The 18214-nt window shown below is 36.7% G+C and overlaps 1 protein-coding gene across 2 annotated transcripts in view; it reads right to left on the reverse strand.

Moving 5' to 3' along the window:
• The window catches only part of SMPD3 (sphingomyelin phosphodiesterase 3), a 105108-nt gene that overhangs the window by 67984 nt on the left and 18910 nt on the right, over window positions 1-18214 (reverse strand). Inside the window, exon 1 of one of the 2 annotated variants that reach the window (XM_064723016.1) lies at window positions 3058-3417. The exons of the other annotated variant lie outside the window; for it this stretch is intronic. The gene's annotated coding sequence lies outside the window, so the exon portion shown is untranslated. Of the gene's footprint in view, window positions 1-3057; window positions 3418-18214 lie in introns of those variants that run through there. 2 annotated transcript variants of the gene reach the window in all.

Genomic DNA, 18214 nt, shown 5'->3' on the forward strand with positions numbered 1-18214 from the left:
CTTTTAAGCATCTATTAAATGACAAAGCAATTTTCATTATGCTCTTGGCAAATTTTGCCCAACAAATCAAGTACAGTATTCCCTGTAGTAATCAAAAGTTATGTTTCCAAGCCTGGATTCACCAGCACATTTGTCACACATAATAGACGCCTCAGATTTTCCTGAGAAGTGCAAGTCACCAAAGACAAATAAATTGCATTACATTTGTTTTGTACTTCTAACTGCATCATTCAGCCCTGCCACTAATTTCTGCCACAACCGAGACGTTCCGTACCTCAGCATTTTCCAGTTACAATAGGCTTAAATCTAGCACACAAAATAACAATAATAAAAAACCTCTTCCAAAAAATACATTTTTACCACCAGTATGCTTGCCCTGCTATCATTCACATGAGGCATATTTACTATTCTCTCATAAATTTTAGCAATGCCTGTTGCAGAGAAAACTTCAAGGGATACACAGCAGATTTCTGTTGAAAAAATATCGCGCAACAATGGCATTTTGAGAGTTGTATATATTTACCTCTGCTAAGCAAAACATGAGAAAGGTATGTGCCAAAACATGGCCATTAGAGCTGGTTTTGGCAATCAGGTAATGAAAGGTTTTACTTTATATCAGTGCCTCATTCCTGACATTTAGCTCTATGGTTTTGTTCTACCATCAGGTTCCGCAAAACCCATTTGGAATTACTGAGCACCTCATGCACTGCCTGCAGTAATCAAGGCTTTACAATCAACATTTTGGAAGCAAAACATGCTCCAATCACTTTGGAAATTTCTTGCAAAAAAGTGGCAAAAGCAACATGAAATGCACAACCAAGTTCTGAGTTGAACAGTTACTACAAACACCTGTCAGAAACCCTTTACACAGTTCAGACAATCCTGGAGAGAAGATGGAGATTCTTATACAGTCACTATTTCAGCTGAGCAAAGGAACATATGGCACAAAAGAGATAAGACAAAACAGTGACTGCTTTTCATTGTGCTTCTGAACTACTTCATTCTGAATCAGCCAGAAAGACATATTCTCCATATCAGTTTTCTGAGGCACTGACTGATTCAACATTTTGTACAACACAGAAAAGTTAACGGCAGGCATGCAGGTGTGTTTTAAATCCACAGGTATCTGAACACATTGACTTCCCAAAGGCTTAAAATCTTCATTGTTTACAATATTTGTATCTCACCAATAAACAAAGGCTATTCAATATGCATATTCCTAAACAATTTTAATGTCAGAAGTTTCAGGACTTTTTTTTTAAAACCCCATCCATTTCTCTTTCCCCCATTCAGCAGCCAATTATGGATATTTCCAGCAGTGTGCTCACCACCCTCCTCTCTCAGCAGCAAACTTCAGCACATCCCCTCATCCAGTGACAGATAATTACTGCAGCTTTGCAGAGACTCTGACTGCAGCCCCATCCTGCTGTGCTCATGGAGAGAGCCCCTGTGACTCCCCCAGGGCTGGGGACATCAGAGGACAGCACCTTCCTAGACCTGCAGTCAGGAACACACATTCCTCACCTCCCTGGACTGAAGATCTGGGTCCTACAAAAGTTTGCTCTGTTATTCTGTTAACATCAACAGGAATCACACAGGTGAATATTCACAGCAGGTCCTAGCACACAGGTTTCTGATTTTAGCACACCAAAGATGAGAATAGCTCTATACTCAGCTATTAATGGAAGAAAGATTAAATAGAAATTATTATGAACACATAATAGTAATGTGACTATATAAGACTTTAAGGAAGGAAAAGCTTCTGCAATGCTACTAACACACATTTTTTCCTATAAATAACCATCTCTGCTTCCACAAGTCAATTTTTATGCACCAATCTTCCAATCTTTCTAGACTCAAGAGCTATAAACAGCTTTCTTGAAAAGAAAAAACATCCTCCCAGCAAAATACTTCTATCAAGATTACACAGCTACTTGGTGTAAACATTCCAGAATGCATTCCATTACTAAATTCTTGAGAAGATTTGTAAAATAAAACAAAACCAAGTGACTTTCCCGCCCCCAACAGTTTAGTGTTTCCTCACAAAACCATGAGTAAGCTAATGGTCCCTGAACATAATTTCTGCTTGAAGACTACTACGGCATGACAAACGAATGCTCCACAAAATCTTTCTAGTGCAAACCTTTCAAATATTCAACAAGAAGAACTTAGTATAATTTCCCAATAAAAATATTGCTTTCTAATTTTAAAGACCTATTTGGAAATCGTTATGCAGCAACCTTTTCTCCTCAGTGGGATTCAGCAACAGATTAGCAGCAGTTAAAACCTGAGATTTGTACCCTGTGGTTAGGCAAAGGAAAAAGCCATGCTGGTTGCTAACATTTGGTCAAATGTGACTTTAAAAAAAGTAGGAAGCTTGGAACTACCAGCTGTGATTTAAAGACTTTTCTACATGGGACAAGTTCAGCCTTTGCAATAGCGGGACAAACTTTTGATGACAGGTTCTAGAACCATTCTAAGACTTTCTGCAGGGGAGCACTTGGACATAGAGGAGTCCTGCTGCTCATCACTGCAGTCAGCTGAGAACTTGGTACATGTGCAAGTGAATTCCATTTCCTGCTGACTTCCCTAGTAATTACATTTGGCTTTATGCAAGCAACACCTGCAAATACGATTTTAACATTTTACTGTGAGTTTGGCTGAGCTGATTACTAATAACCCAGGCCCACATGTCTGTGAGCTTTTGAGAGATGAAAAGATCCCCTACACACAAACATTATGGTTTCCAAACACAAAAAATACTTTAAAATTGGGAGCCTATTGTAAAGATCTTTGGAAAACTTTAACAGCAAAATTATGAGCAAAACAAACAGGAAGAAAACTAATTAGGCCAAAATACAACAACAACAATAACAAAAAAACCAAAACAAACAAGTACTCAATACATAATGAAGAAAGCTGAAGGAGAAATTAAATGCAAAGAAGTGATTAAAAATTTGTAAAAAGACAGCATTTCCCAAAGAAAACAAACACACATATCCTTCCCCCCCAAAAAACCCACCCCACTGTAGATTTAAAAAGATCTCATGATCTCACCTTTGTTATGTCTACACGGCCATCTGAAAATTCTTTTGGGTCTAGGTTTTAAAAGAAGTCCAAAATATGCAAGAGTCTATTCTGTGAGCTCCTGGGAAAATCTCTCTATGGAATTATTTTCTCAGAACAGCCAAAGGTCTAAAGTACTGAAATATTTCCTCAGAAGTAGAAATTTTTCGCCTGTGTCCCTTCTGTCTTAATTTGATTTCAAAGTCAGTAATTTTGAATAATTGTGTTTTGATTTTAGAACTTTTCTTCAGAAAATAACTGAAAAAAAGGAATTTTTAATGAAAGCCCTAAATATTTAATTTTGAAAATAAAAAAGTATAATGATTCAATAATTTTGGTTCAAAATTGTTTTTTCTTAAGGCAGGAGATAAACAGAAAAAAATCCTATTCAGCAAATTATTTTGCTTTCAGTTAGTCCATATTTTCTACATAACCCATGTAAGTAAAAAAATCATGAAGGTCTATTTCCTTTTCTACATCTTCAGCAGGAACTGGACTAGGTGGGAAATGGAAACTGCTGCTTTTCTCAGCTGTGCAGAGGCTGGGAAGATTTGGCTATAAAGCACCTGCTCACCATCAGCTGTGAACAATCACACATTTTGACCAGTAGACTTTGTTTTCATTTATGCTTCCCATGTCCAGTCAGGCACACAATTCCATTCTCCTAGTACATGAAATTAGTAAATTTATACATGTAATCATACAGTTTGTATTACTGCATATGAGTTCCCTCATATCATCCCTTAAATTTACTAAGCAGTGACAAACTTCTGGTCCCCAACTAGAACACATGGATAGAAATTGGGTGTTTGCTACTCTTCCTTTAACTATCAGCTAGGGCTGAGGTGCTAATCCATTTTTTTCACATTTATGAATAAAACAAAAATACACTTTCCTCAGGAAAAAATACCCATTTAACTCAGCCTATTTCTTGGGCCTGGTTCTTCATGCATTGTTACACAAGACCTTGAAAAGGAGTGAAAAAATCCCTTGACTAAACAAGATGTAAGATTGGTGCTATCTTTCAGTTTTCTCTTGTTTCTGCATAAGACTATTGTTTCTTAACCAGAAATTAGATTTATATAACTCAAAGTTACTGAGGCATAACTCAACATCACTTTGATCAAATAGAAGTTATTATAAGAATTGCAACAATCCAGTACTTCAAACATTTTTAGAACAGTCTGTGTGTAAAATATCTAAGTATATAAATTTTTTCTCCCCAAAAGTCAAAAGAAATTAGATTTCTTAATATCTCATTTCAGAAGTAAAATTCTGATGTGTAGAGTAACAAATAATAATTATGTGGATAATCAGTAGCACATACAAGATTTTGCTGGTAGAGAAAAAATTCAAAGGCTAAAGTTGCAGCAGAGGCAGAGTGGAGACATCTTCAAGTTTCTTTCTGCTTTTCTAAAGATCAAAATTTAAACAATCCAGAGTGATAATGAGCAAACTTTTTATTCAAATATTTCTGGCTGTTCAAATTTAGTCTCCTGTTAAAGCTCTATTAAGGACCATTCAGAAGCAAACAATGGGCTTTTCAAAAATGAGACAGCAAATCTTTAATAAAAAGAACCACCTCTGAGTCAAAAAAATGAAGTTTATTAAACTTTTTTTTAATAAATGAAAGCGGGAAAGAAATTTTTTTCCCCTTAAAAATGTAAGTATTCACACATAGCTATCAGTCAATAAATATCAACAGATTTAATGAAAAGTACTTATTAGTTTTCTATTTTAAATTGGTTCACATGTGTCTGAAATAATCCAATTGTGTACTTCATAGTTTAAATTAAAAAATGCCTTTGTATGCCTTACTTTTTAAGGTGACTGCCAATTTTGAGAAATGATTATATTTCACATAGAGAGAAGACTTATTTTATAAGTTACATAATGAAACAGCTTCTCTATATAGAAAAGGTCCTTCCTTCTTGTATTAAGTTTGAACAAAGCTTCCAGAAAAATAAGAGAATACACCAACCCTGGGCTCAGAAACTACAGCTAAGGAGCTGCTCCAGTGCAGCTACAACTTCATCCAGCTGGCTGGAAGACTACCAAGCTTCTGAGCTTCCCTGCAGCATTTTAAAGCCAGGGGCAGAAGAGGGAAGAAACAGCAAAGATTTAGAGCATCAGCTGCCTAACAGGGACTTCAATTTTGGATTAATTTTTAGATGAAATATCTCTACACATGCTGTCACTACAAGCTCAAAAGTTGTTACCAGAGTGTGTCAGTTGATCTGTTTTAGACTGAAGGGAGCAGTGAACACCTTCCAGCAGTGCTGAGGGCCACAAGGACAGCAGCTGCTGCTGCTGCTGCTGCTGTATCTCAGCTCTCACACTGCTCCTTAGAAGGAACCTTCAGAAGAAAATGATGCAGCTCCTCCTCACATTTAGTACCACACTGACTTCTAACCAATTACCAGCCAGACAAACACAAGTTAGATATCTGGGGTCTATGAACAGTTTTCTGTGGTTGTGACCCATTTTCCCCATTAGCCAGCTGCAGTTTAAGGGAATAGAATGTCACCCATGAAAGGGTCACATAAGTTGATTAAAAAAATCAGCACTTGGTCTGCAACACATTTATAAACATGGGAAAATGGTAGGGAGGAATGAAGATGGAACAAATATCCAAGTATTAGTCCTATTTTTTGTAAGGAAAAACCTTTGTGATTAGGTTGCACAACAGCAATACTTTCAATACAGTAACATGACTCACAACTATTTTTTTACTTTTCTGTGGCCAATATGATCACTTTATATCACAAAGATGGAGACTCTACAATAAAATATTGTCAGCAGGTATATAGCATACACAGACAGGCTATATGATCTTACAAACTAAGCAAGAAACTAAAAAAATTTCAGTCTGAGTAACCAAATTTCTGACACTTCCCAGGTCCCTCAGCAGGATGTGTGCCAGACAATAATATTAAGCTTTGTATATTCTAGGAGAAATTGTTCCACCCCAACAGAGATCTTCAAGTAAAACAGTATATTATACACATGAAGCTAAGTAGTGGAAGATGTGCTATATTTTCCATGAACAAAATCTTAAATATCTTTACTTGCAACTTCAAAGGTAGTTTTCTATATGCAATTAATTTTAACTGTAAATAGTTTTTTCCTACTCCTAGAAATATTAATACTAAAATCACTTTCTTTAGCATAGAAAAATGTCCTCAATTCCCCACTCAGTTTCTTTGAATTATAATATATATAAAAATTAATGAAAAAAAAAAAAACAAACATGTCTAGAATGCAAATTTTGAAATACAGTCATTTTGAACAAAACCTGTATTAAACTGTAGTCTCCCAGTTCTAAGTGTACCAGGTGAAATTGGCCTGTAACTAGAAATGGAGAGTGAAAACAGTCTGGAAATGCAGACCCCATCCTCTTCCAGCAGCATTTTCAGGTGCAGCTCACAGAAGGGTTGAGGTCATGTTGCAGGCACAGGGCAGAAGAAGAAGCACAAGCTCTGCAATAGAGGCATTCCTGTCCCTGGGGCTCCATTTTGTCACTGTAATTTTGTGGATCCTTTATGAGGCCATGCCCCTCCCATAGTCAAGCAATGGAAGTGTATTAATTGAAGTATCAACTGAATATGCAATTAAAAGTCACAGGGAAATGGCTCCTCTATATCCTCAAGTTAATTCCCTTTAGTTCAGCACCAAGTTCTGCACCAGCTTGCATATAATTATTATTACTATTTATGTATTAGTGCATCAAATTACATAAACACACAATATCCATTGTTCAGACTCCAATTATTCAGACCCTGTACAGAAATCAAGTCTACCACAGGCATTGTTATTGTGCTATGACTAAAAGATTTCAAGTGCTGTAAGTTTATATATAATGGTCAAAGCCACTCATCCCACAAATAAAAAGAAGCACAGATTTTCTGGAAGATGGCAGCAATCACACAAAATGTTTGCATTTCACTTTTAGAAATGGGAAGTAAAGAAGGAGCTCTCTCAGGAATCAGCATCACAGATCCTTTGGATGCAATTAGTTGCAGAATTTGCTCCATTCAAAACAAGCCTGTAAAGTCTTAAAAACTAATGCTCAATGCTCAAAAATCTGCTCAACCCACAAAAAGCCTTTAAAGTTTTAAAACCTAAAACAAATTTTTGTATTCTGTATTTTATCCTCGTGAAAACGCTACATTAACACAAACTGGGACTGGAGTCTCAATTAAAAGGCACAATAAACATCAAAAGACAGCTGCCTCTGCAATAGAAGAGGTATATTTTTGCTAAGTAACTCGCTGAACTATAGTAAAATAAAAGATTTACAGCACTGGGAAGAGGACTTTTGAATTCACAATAGACTTTGGAAGAGAAGAGGCTGGTTTCTGCTAAATAACTCACTAGTGCTGATGAAAGCCTGCAATACAAAACCTTTTCAAGGTCATGCATTTCAAACCCATGAAAACTGGTTAAACTCAAATTATCTGTTTACTACCAGCTTAATTCCAAACAACTCAAATTTTATATCTGAAAGCTCAAACTTAGGCTTCAAAAATATTTAAAGGAAAATAAATGTACCTCCAGCTACTAAGTGAATTGCTAATGCTGAGAGTCTCATTTTCTTAAAATCAACTCCAGATTTGATTATCTATACAGTAGTAGTTGAACTACAATAGCAGAAAGAAAAACAGATACTACCAAATCCACAAAAAATGTAGACTAGATTTCAATAAAATCAAAAATACCATAAAATCACACTGAAGGTTCTAGAAATCTCAGGTACCATGGGCCAATAACAGGAGTTAAGTGGTGTTACAACCTTTTTAATGAGACAGAACACAAAAAACCTTCTCTGCAGCTTGGTTGTCTGCAAAAAGCACTCGGCATTTCAGCCAAAGAAAATATTCTTGAAAACACAGCCAGTCGTACAACGATAGAAAATCAATGTAAAACAAAGAACTAGGGAGCTACTGGAGTAAAGTACTTTTTTCTTGACACAGACTCCTGCTGGAGATCAGAGGGGCTACAGAGATGAGTGGCTGAGCTGCAGGGGGGCTCCTACACTCATCCAAATGCCTGCATTGCTGTAAAACCTGTAGCACAGTTCTTGATGTGCTATTCCAGAAGGTTCTTTATGCAGCACCCTAGTTAATATTGCTCCATATCAAGTATCCTCATGGCACCTCAAAGACAAAAAAAACCAGAAACACTCTGGCCAGTGTGAGCAATTGTCTTATCAGCTGACATGGCTCAAACCCCAAACAGCCTGTAGATAACTTAGAAAAAAATTAATTAATGACCTAAAGTCTTTTTCATGGAAAGTACAACCAGGGAGAAAGCATCACCAGGAACAAAAATACAGGAGATGTCTGTATGTGTCCAGCAGTGCCTGTAAAAAAATATTCTATTAAAGAAAATGTCTTTTCCATTGTGCTGTCTGGCAACTTGCCTAATTACTGTGGTAAAAAAGAAAAATGGATGAAAAATGATCCTGCACAGCTTGGAACTCTCTATAAGCTCTTTCTAACTTGAAAATTTTATTTGCTCTAAACAAATGTTAATTTCACTGCTTAAAAATGTCTGGGATTGCTGAGAGGTTAACAAGATATACTTGAAGCAATATTTTAATATATTTTATTATAGCAAGACCATAATTACATTATTAAAAAAACAGTAAATCTAAAGTTTTTATGGACTTATTCCCCTATAGATCCACAGTAATTTTGTAATAATTATCTCAAACTCTCTGCCCAAATAAAATTCCAAGTGTAAATTGCTTCATATCCATCTCCCACAGTGCTTGATTCTGGTGCCAAAAAACCTGATTTAGAGGTAAGGCACTAACTAACGTGAGCTGATTTAATTTTCCACTCTCCCTATTATGGTTTTTGGGAGGGTTTTTTTAATTAAAAGACTCTCAAAAGCTTCTAACTCTCTACTGCACTTCTTCCTTCTTGGTCTGAACATGCTGCTATATCATTCAAAACATTATCTGCTGATTTGAGCATCCAGTCAGTTCCAAAATTTAATATTAGATCTATCTAACAGATGGTTCAAACTAGGGTTTTAAATGTTTTAACCATCACAGAGCAAAGCAGCGAGCAGAAGAAAAATGAGGATATAACCCTGCAAGCACCTCCACAGAATTTAACAGCCCTTTAAAGTTCCCAGTTACGTTTAACAGCAGGCAGGCAACCAAGTATGCAAGTCCCTGAAGTGGAACAGGTAATTCTGACATCAATCTAACAACTCTGCCATCAGACTCTTTTTCCTTTCCTTCTCCTTAAAGTGAGAGAAAAGATAACAGAAGCTACATATATTTCCATTAGAACTTCTGATATAAACTTGAGATGTAATGATGAAATTGACAGCTTTACTTAAAGGAATTCACCTCAAGGGCTCTTGCAGGATATCAAGTTGAACTTGTCTCTTCCATTGCTGGGGAAGAATAATGCATAACAGCAGATCTGAAATTGCACTTGCTCTGTATCCTGTCTGCTTCCATTTTATTAATTCTGTCAATGAGAAACAGATGCTATGTTTGATTTTCTCCTGACAGCAGATCAGTGGGGGAAAGCAACAAGCTTGAAGACAGCTCAAGAATGTTCTACAAAATGGGACACTAAAGGACTCAACGTGAGAGCACAGCTCAGTGTGTTGCAGATGAACAAACTATCCATCAATTTCAATAAGTTTGGGGCTGTTCCCTATATCACATTCCTGTTACACTGCACAGTGACAATAGAGTGACACACAAGAGATATGAGAAGCATTACTGCCACTGTGGCCACCTCCCAGATGTCAGCTATAAAATCAGCAAGGTACCTGCTGAGTTACCCAGTGACTGTGACATGCTGGCACTGGCAAGTACCATGCATAGCTAATCAAACTCGAGGTGGATTTCTCCTTGCTCCCAGGTTTCAGGAGCCTGCCTTCCCCCCCATTTTTAGTTGCTATCTATAATGGGTTTATACAGATTAGCTGCATTAGTGTTGTGTCCCTGCTAAGCCGTGATGCTGGCTGGATAATCATCTTCTCTCTCCTTTCCATGACCCTTCTTCACTATGAGTTGTTCCTGGGTTTGTCTGGTTTTTTTACACTGCCCCACTCCCTGACCCTTTACAGGCATATTGATCTCTTCACATTTCAGGAGACTGCTGTAGAATGTGTAGCAGGCTGTTAGTTGTCTTGTTGCATCTTGAGAAATTGATGAGTCTATTACCAACTAAATCGAGGCTAATCAGATATAAAATTCTCATCTTGTAGCTTTCAGTGACCATTACCAGATTTCAAAGGCTACACAGCAGTTGTTCTGTGTGTCATATCCAGAACTGGTGTTGAATTAGAAGAAAACAACAAAATAGAATGACCCTGGTCACTGTGGGTAGATTTCCTTACCTTGCTCTTTCCCCATATTCAAGTCAAAGCTGGTTTTACTACTCAGTACAAGTCAATTTGAGAGAATGAACAGATGACATCAAAAACTTTCCCAGCATTCATAACTGTAAATTACTAAGGAAAACAGTATTGACTTGTGGAGTAATTACCTTCTATACCAGATCATGCTTGTGAATTTTAGAAAGCCCAACAGCAGGACAGAAAGCAGAATCAAGCAGACATAGTGCTGTTCTTCCTATCTTATCAGTAATTTCTAAGGTGAAGAACACAAAGAACCAACTATTGAAAGGAGCTACCTCACTACTTCAAACCATAGTGAAAGAACCATAGTGTGAACTACAGAGATTTCACTGCAGAGATAAAATTATTCTGTATGGCTGTTGGGAGGGCTCAGTGTCATCTAGGAGATATGAGCACTGTCTGTTCTTGCTGAATATCATTTTGTACAAAATAGCAATGGAAAGGATTTTCCTCAGTAACGAGCCATGATGGGGGGAAGAATGAAACTTAAGCCAGCTAATTTTTCCAGGATCATAATGTTCTTCATTTTTAGGCCATTTGAGTTCCATATTAATTCTAGAAAGATGGAGACTTTGCAATCCCCCTGCTCCCTCTCTCATTACATATGTACTTGTAAAAGCTACCCTGCAGTAATAAAACATTCATCTCTGTACTTCTCATTATGGGATCACATACTCATAGTGATGGATGACCATGTGTCAGAGCACATTTCCACAGTACAAAATATCACTGAGTCATCATTTGGAATATGAAAGCACAAGTCCAAGCCCTTAGCTAGACTACACATTTTTGTTTGTTTTTAACCTACACTGAAGTAGATTCTGAGCCATGTCATTGACAGAAATAGCTGATACTTTGTTTAGGCTTAGTCATACCTAATTGAGTAATTCTGCATAGATACAGTGACTGTCTTCTGAAATGTGCCTTCCTAACAATGCTAAAGGCAAAATTTATTATATCCAGGAACAGTGGTACAAGACATGGGAATAAATTCTATGCAGATTTAAACAAAAAAGACTGGAGAGATACTACTTCATTGCAGTTGATATGACAGTACTTGCTTTGTATTGCAGTTATAACAGAAATTAGTAAACTACTCCGAAAATTTTTCAATGCAGTTCATTTCAGCTGCAGGCCTGCTGAAAAAAATTGACACCTATGTTCAGATGGTGTTAAAATACAAATTTCTAATGTGGATTTTTACTTCTTTTTCATGTTTTGTTGCACTGGATAGCACAGTCTACCAACACATCTGGAAGATACATTTACCTATTGACAAGAGCTACTTACAACTGATTTTAGATTAAAACAGAAAAATTAAAATAAAAACCCAAACAAATAAACAAAAAATCTAAAATCTATGTTATGTATTTAATTACATATGCCCAATCCATCTAACTCTACATAAATCAGTCTTTCACACACACTGTGACAGAATGTGCAAATCTCTCATAACTCTGAAAAGAGAAAACAAATTGTGAAATCACAGCATCTTACTTATTGATTCTTATATAAAGGAAGGTTTACAGAGGGAAATCCCCAGCTTCACATCAAAACAGTCACATCAACACCACATTAGTATCAATGGGATGGTGCTGCTTTGCCAGTCTGTGTAACTAGATTATACATGGATACCCTTTACAGTTTATTTTCTCTTCATCCTATCCAATGTGAAATGTTGAGTTTCACTTACCCTTCAGTGTGTCCTCTGTTAAAGAGCAACAGTAATATTAGTTAATTTTTTTAAATGTATTGGGATTTATAAGTATGAAACATTTTCAGTGCTTATCCAAACTGCTTATATTATGAAGTTGGTTTCCTTTCTCTTGGATTAAGGCTAACGAAAGACATGGTAAGACATTTACCATAGACTTATAAGCAGGAATGGCAAACTGTTACTTACCATAATTCCAAAAAAACTTGGTATTCATAATTCTAATGGTCTTTAAGAATTGAACACTGATTTCTATAATATTTCACACCTTCTATTACAGTTCACCTAAGCAAACAAGGCAGAAGGCAGGAGGAACCTTTTGTAAACTGCAGCTTTTATTTTTATCAGACGTGCTCTTAGTTTTTAAGTAACACTACAATGCTCTCTTTCCCTAGATATGTTGTTTCTTCCTGTTTTGAGTTCTGACTATTTAAATTAATTGTTGCCTTTAGCACAAGCATCAGAGTTAACAATACATCAACATCCACCTGACATCAAGAAGGAGTAAATATAGTCAGTAAATATAGACTGCTCCACTTTTCAAAGGAAAGTAATATAAATGCATGTGATAAATTCAGCATGTCTTTCTGGTGCCACAAGTCCCTGTGAGGAGCTGGCAGTCATTTAGCTGTGCTATGAATTAGCAACTGCATCTCTTATAAGCAATTAGGTGTGGACAAAACCTATTCCAAACATAACCGTTCCACATTTTATCCTACTACATTTAAACATTATCTGAAGTGATAAAAGACACAGCCCAAGCGTTGTGCTCTTCTTTGCTTTCCAATATATCCAAGAAATGTTCTGGGCATAGCAGGGCAGACTGCTCTGACCTCTGTAAAGCAACTATTTTTACTCAGCCGTACAAAGTTGAAATGCACTTCTCACAGAAGTGCCCATGTCTTTCCACTGAAAATGGAAAAAAAAAACACCCAAAAAGGGCAGAGGATTAGCTGAGATGCTGTGCACACAACACTTTTATGCTGTAGTTGCACAAAGCTGCTACACGAGCGGATTACTCCTCACAGAAGTGTAACCTCAGTGTTTCCCTTGGCCTTTGAAACTACTTTGAATTATTCTATTTTGAACTTTCTGCCAGAACACCTGTTTCTCCGTCCTTGTTCTCTTGAAGATATCAGCAGAAAAGGTCACTTGTACTGATAAATCCATGTCAGCTTAAAAATTCAGCACTAATTAAACTGCAGAAAAACAAAATCATGAACAGAAAAACACCTGGGTATCTATCTAAAGAATGTGTTTATATTTTCAGAAAGTACTGGCAGTTAAGAATTTTCAAAGACAACAGTTTTCCTGTAGGGGGACAGCACAAGGACTCACAGAACTCAAACACCTAAACCCAAAGCTAAACATTGTGTGCACTGTCTATCATCTATAAATCAGCCCATTTTTCAGGCACAATTTGTAAGCATTTCTAAAGGCAGAAGGAAGCAAGATTTCAACTTGACACACAGAGAAAACATGAAGGAACATCAGGGAAAGAAGCCAGATCTCCCAGTCCCTACATATTACAATCAGTACATTAAACCACTTCAGGGCTTTTGAAGAACCGCAGTTTAACACAAAAGCAGTCTAAATTAAATACATTTCACTCCCGTAAAACTTAATTAAAATCAAATTTCACCATTTTTTATAAGAAGGAGTAATAGTATGAATGGAGTTCCATGCACAAAAAGAAAAATAAATAATAATTTTGCCTTTGTCTAAAAAACAACAGATTTTTTCAGAAGTCAGATTTACAGCAAAGGAAAATGAAGAATTGTGAAGTTAACAATGGAGCGGAATAATTTCTGCAACCAGCCAAATCTTTTAAACAGGATTTACTAAGGAAAAGAAAGCATGCTACACAGAATGCTATCTCAAATAGGGATTAGAAATAGGAAACTCATGTAAATTCTACTTTTCTGTAGAGATTGAATAGTAACTATAAATCTGTCAGTTCTGTGAGATGTCTCTATTAAAGTGAGAAAATGTCTAACATGTTAAGGAAAAGTGTTCCTCTGGTGATGTGACACATGAAAACCCTTGCATTTCTGACTCTAAAACAAAACACTGAAGATATTAGAATCAATAAGGACTGTTGTAATGTTGTCTATATTTTTTCAGTGTCCAGCAGTAAAGAATGAAGAATAAATTGGTGACTTTTAATAGACAAAAATTTAGGAATGTGAAATATAGGTAGATTTTGATACAGTTATAAGTGGTTTTCTAATACTCAGGAATAAAAAAATCTCTACTACAAACTGAACATGTCTTATTTTCCCATGTATGCTCTTCCCCCTCTCTAGGGTGTTTGCTGTTCTCTTACAATATTTCTAAAAAAAACCATAAAAGATTTGTCCTACAAAGAGCAGTTGCACAAATATTTCAAAGAACGCTAAAATCTTTAGAGTCCACATATACAGTCTAGCAACAAACACTTGTGTAAGTATTTGCAACCTTTAACTTTTGGGAAATTCCTCTGGTTCTGAAAGTTGGAGTGCAATACCAGCTTATCTGCAGGTTTTTACTGGCTAACTATTTGACTTCAAAAGCAAAAGGCAGATTTGGGTCAGACATTAATTTATTGTTTCCTTTATTTAAAACTTTTTATAAAAAAATCATCAAAATAGTCTAAGACAAAAAAAACCTAGTTTAAAGAAACTATTTTGGAATCCAGATCTGTAACAAACAAGTTGCATAAGGTAAAGCAAATAATGCCTTCACACTCAAGTAGCTCAGAACCAGCTGCTCATCTTATCCACCAGGTGCACTTCCTCCAGTTTCAGACGTGCATTAAAGCTTGAAATCAGAGTCTTCTCAGTTCTAATCAGTACTATCATCCCAGAGGATTCCACACTATTTTTGTAGCCAGTAACCAAATACTGTTGACTGCCAAAACAAGCAAAATAAGCACTGATCAGCACAAACCACATCATAATTGGCTCTGTCCTCAGGCAAAAATATTTGCAGTCCCCACTGGAGCCCAACTATGTCAGGAAAAGAGAATCACTGCATACAAGTCTTAAAAATATGCAGCCATCACTACAGTACTTCCTAATGGCAAAGAAAATATAACACTGCAAGCAATTAGGGCTTATCATTTGAGTTTCAAAGTTGCAAGAAGTGCCAGGGATTCCTGAATGACTTAAATTTTACAACTTTATTTCCAGTGAAAAACTGTAACTGGTGAAAATACCTATTTTGCACAATGCAACCAGGTCACAGTTACACCCAAGAAGAAAGGAAACTACTTCTTGTCAATATTTTCCAGAACCACAGAAAAGTACCTATTAACATTATGTCCACTTATTAGGACTCAAATCCTCTTTATTTTATCATAACTTACTCAGGCAACACCACGGCACACAATGACAAGACAATGGGATGAAGTCTTTATTTGCTAAACAGGCTGGATTGCTGCTTCTACCAAAGTCTTAATGGAACATAGATTTTTCCAGTCAGATCATTCTGTAATAGTCATTCCCTGGAGATGTGCTTTGCAAGGAGGAGGAACAACAACAAACAAGAACACCCATGTGCAGCCAACCAGTTATTCCTGCTTTACTAAAAAGAAGTGTTAAGAATAGCATTTTGCAACAGCTGAATTGGGAAAAACTTGTACAAACAGTAAAATATTTTCTTGGTCCAAAAAGAATCTATGCAGAATTCAGCTTGTATATGTGCTTGTGAAATTTCCAAGTGTCAAAATTGGTTTCAATCACATGTGGCAGAGGAATCTCAGCACAGTTGCATTTTCCTGATGACACATTCTGTGGGCAGAGTTTGGGATGGATGTGGCATGAGGACGGACAATTAAAACAGTGATCAATTTCCCCATGCAATACAGAAAAAAACATCTAACATTCTTTTTAATTTAGTGATGATCTAATTTTCTTTTCATTAACAACCCCTAACATAGTTGGAGGTAGGTTTTTTTTTCTTGTAAGGTTCCAGCAAATTACAGGGATCTTAATTCTCTTAAAATAAAATATAGTGAGAGAGTTTACTCCCCATGGCTGAAGAGATGAGCTGGAAATCTGTGCTGTGTAGGCCCTAAAAATAATCACAGATTATACAAAGAGAAAAACTAAGAAAAATGTTCAAAATCTAAGTGATTTATTTGTGGCTTTAAAGTATAACTTTGTTCTTAAAAAATTCATTAGGTCAACAATGCTGGAGAAATACATTTCCTTACAAATTTTAATCTACTTACCTGTAGCACTTCTAGGAGATCAGTAGGAATTGCTCTCTGCTAATCACAGTTTATCCAAGTCACCCATTGGCAACTTAAGCTTTTGAAGTTATGAATAATATTTTTGTACAATCTCAAAGAGTTAGTAGTAATTTTGGCCAAATGAGTATTTAATATTTTATAGGCAACATAACACAAATAAAAATAAATAGCACCTTTCATGTCTTGAATTACTAACAGCTACAAGGATTCACATGGTATTTTTCAAAGTAATAGAGCAAAAGACTGATGTTCATAGCTCCATTAGAAACATTTATATGCAAAACACTGCTTTTTCCCATCATGAATTTCTTTTAAGATTCATTATTGCCCTGTAGCACATTTGTCTGAAAAGAGACTCTAGGGAGATGACACTTTCTTTGGTTAGCATTGTTGTAGCTGACAGAATGCATAAAAGGCAAAATGCTTTTTCTCCAGCTTTCAGCCTGAGCTCATCAAGTGCAGAAATTCTCAGCCTTTTCTCATCTTGAATTCTGGATTTTGAAGTTTACAGAATAATTGTAGGTTTCCAGCAGAATACTTTTGGCACATAGACCATTCGAGCTCACAGAAATGCTACTGGTGCCTTAAATACCATTGATAAAAAATATCTTGATCTTTCCATTGTAGATATGTCAGCCTGATTAGAAATCATTGCATATTCTTAGGATTAATGCACATTTCCTTATGAAGGAATGATTCCTGAAGGCACCCCACACTTACCTTCCTATGAAAAAAAATTCATACCTAGAAACATTTTTTTCCTTCTCTCTTGAGGTGGTATTATAGGCCATTGCCTGGATTTCTGGGCCCTGCTGTGTTAAACACTTGTACAAATAGCCAGTCTCTGTTCTGAAGAGCTTACAGAATTTTTCATTTTATTTTTAGACAACTGAACAGAGGCACTGGAAAATACAAGTGAACATCACGATAAGCACTGTTTACCCACTGTAAAGACTTTACAGGTATCACAGCAAATAAGAGTTTCAAAGGACTTCAAAGGAAGAAAGGTGACTCCAAGAAATATTTAGAAGTGGCTTCTTCTAAACACAAGGAAAGGTCAAATAAAAGAGGCTTGTTAGAAAGCTGGATAAGTAAACCACCAAAACTCTTTGCTGACCTGTACTTCAGAATAAAACCTAAAAGCAAGTGACACAATAGATAAGCCAGAGCAGAGTTAATCAGCTGGCAAGGTCCCCTCACTCGTGTGCTGGAGAGACAAGCAGGAGAAGCACAGAGCGTGGCTGACTCCAGAGCCAAGCCAGTGAGCTCAGCAGCAGAGCTCTGCACTGATGGCAACTGCACAAAATGGGATTCAAGGGTCACGGAGGAGGAGGCTCTTCTCAGAGTGTGCGAGAAGTCTGGAATTTGGAAAGATATTTTGGTGGTACTGTTCTTGGTTTTGCTCCAGTTAAATGCAAGATGATAAGATTTTTAAGGCAACAGCATTTAACATTACCCAAAAGCTCAATACTTTTAAAAACCCAAGAATTTATTTCATTAACAGAAGCACTTCATGCTACACCTATACTGTCTCTTCACCCCTGGGTCATCAGGTCTTATAAAAGCCTCATAAGTTGTGAAGTTACCTAGAAAATAAAGGTCTATAAAGGTCAGGACAACAAAAGTACCAGAAATAAACTTCATTTCCTGGGACAGAAACCTGCAGTGTTATCTGGCCCAGAGCTGCAAATGAGAGGCACCTGAGCTGGCCTGAATTGAAGCCAGTGCAGCCATGTGGTGTGGCTGTGCTCGTGGGGACACCGTGGGGCACAGTGTGACTGCAGCAGCAGGGGAAAGCTCCCAGGCCC

Source organism: Zonotrichia leucophrys, chromosome 11, assembly GCF_028769735.1.
Source record: "Zonotrichia leucophrys gambelii isolate GWCS_2022_RI chromosome 11, RI_Zleu_2.0, whole genome shotgun sequence".
Lineage (NCBI taxonomy): Eukaryota > Metazoa > Chordata > Aves > Passeriformes > Passerellidae > Zonotrichia > Zonotrichia leucophrys.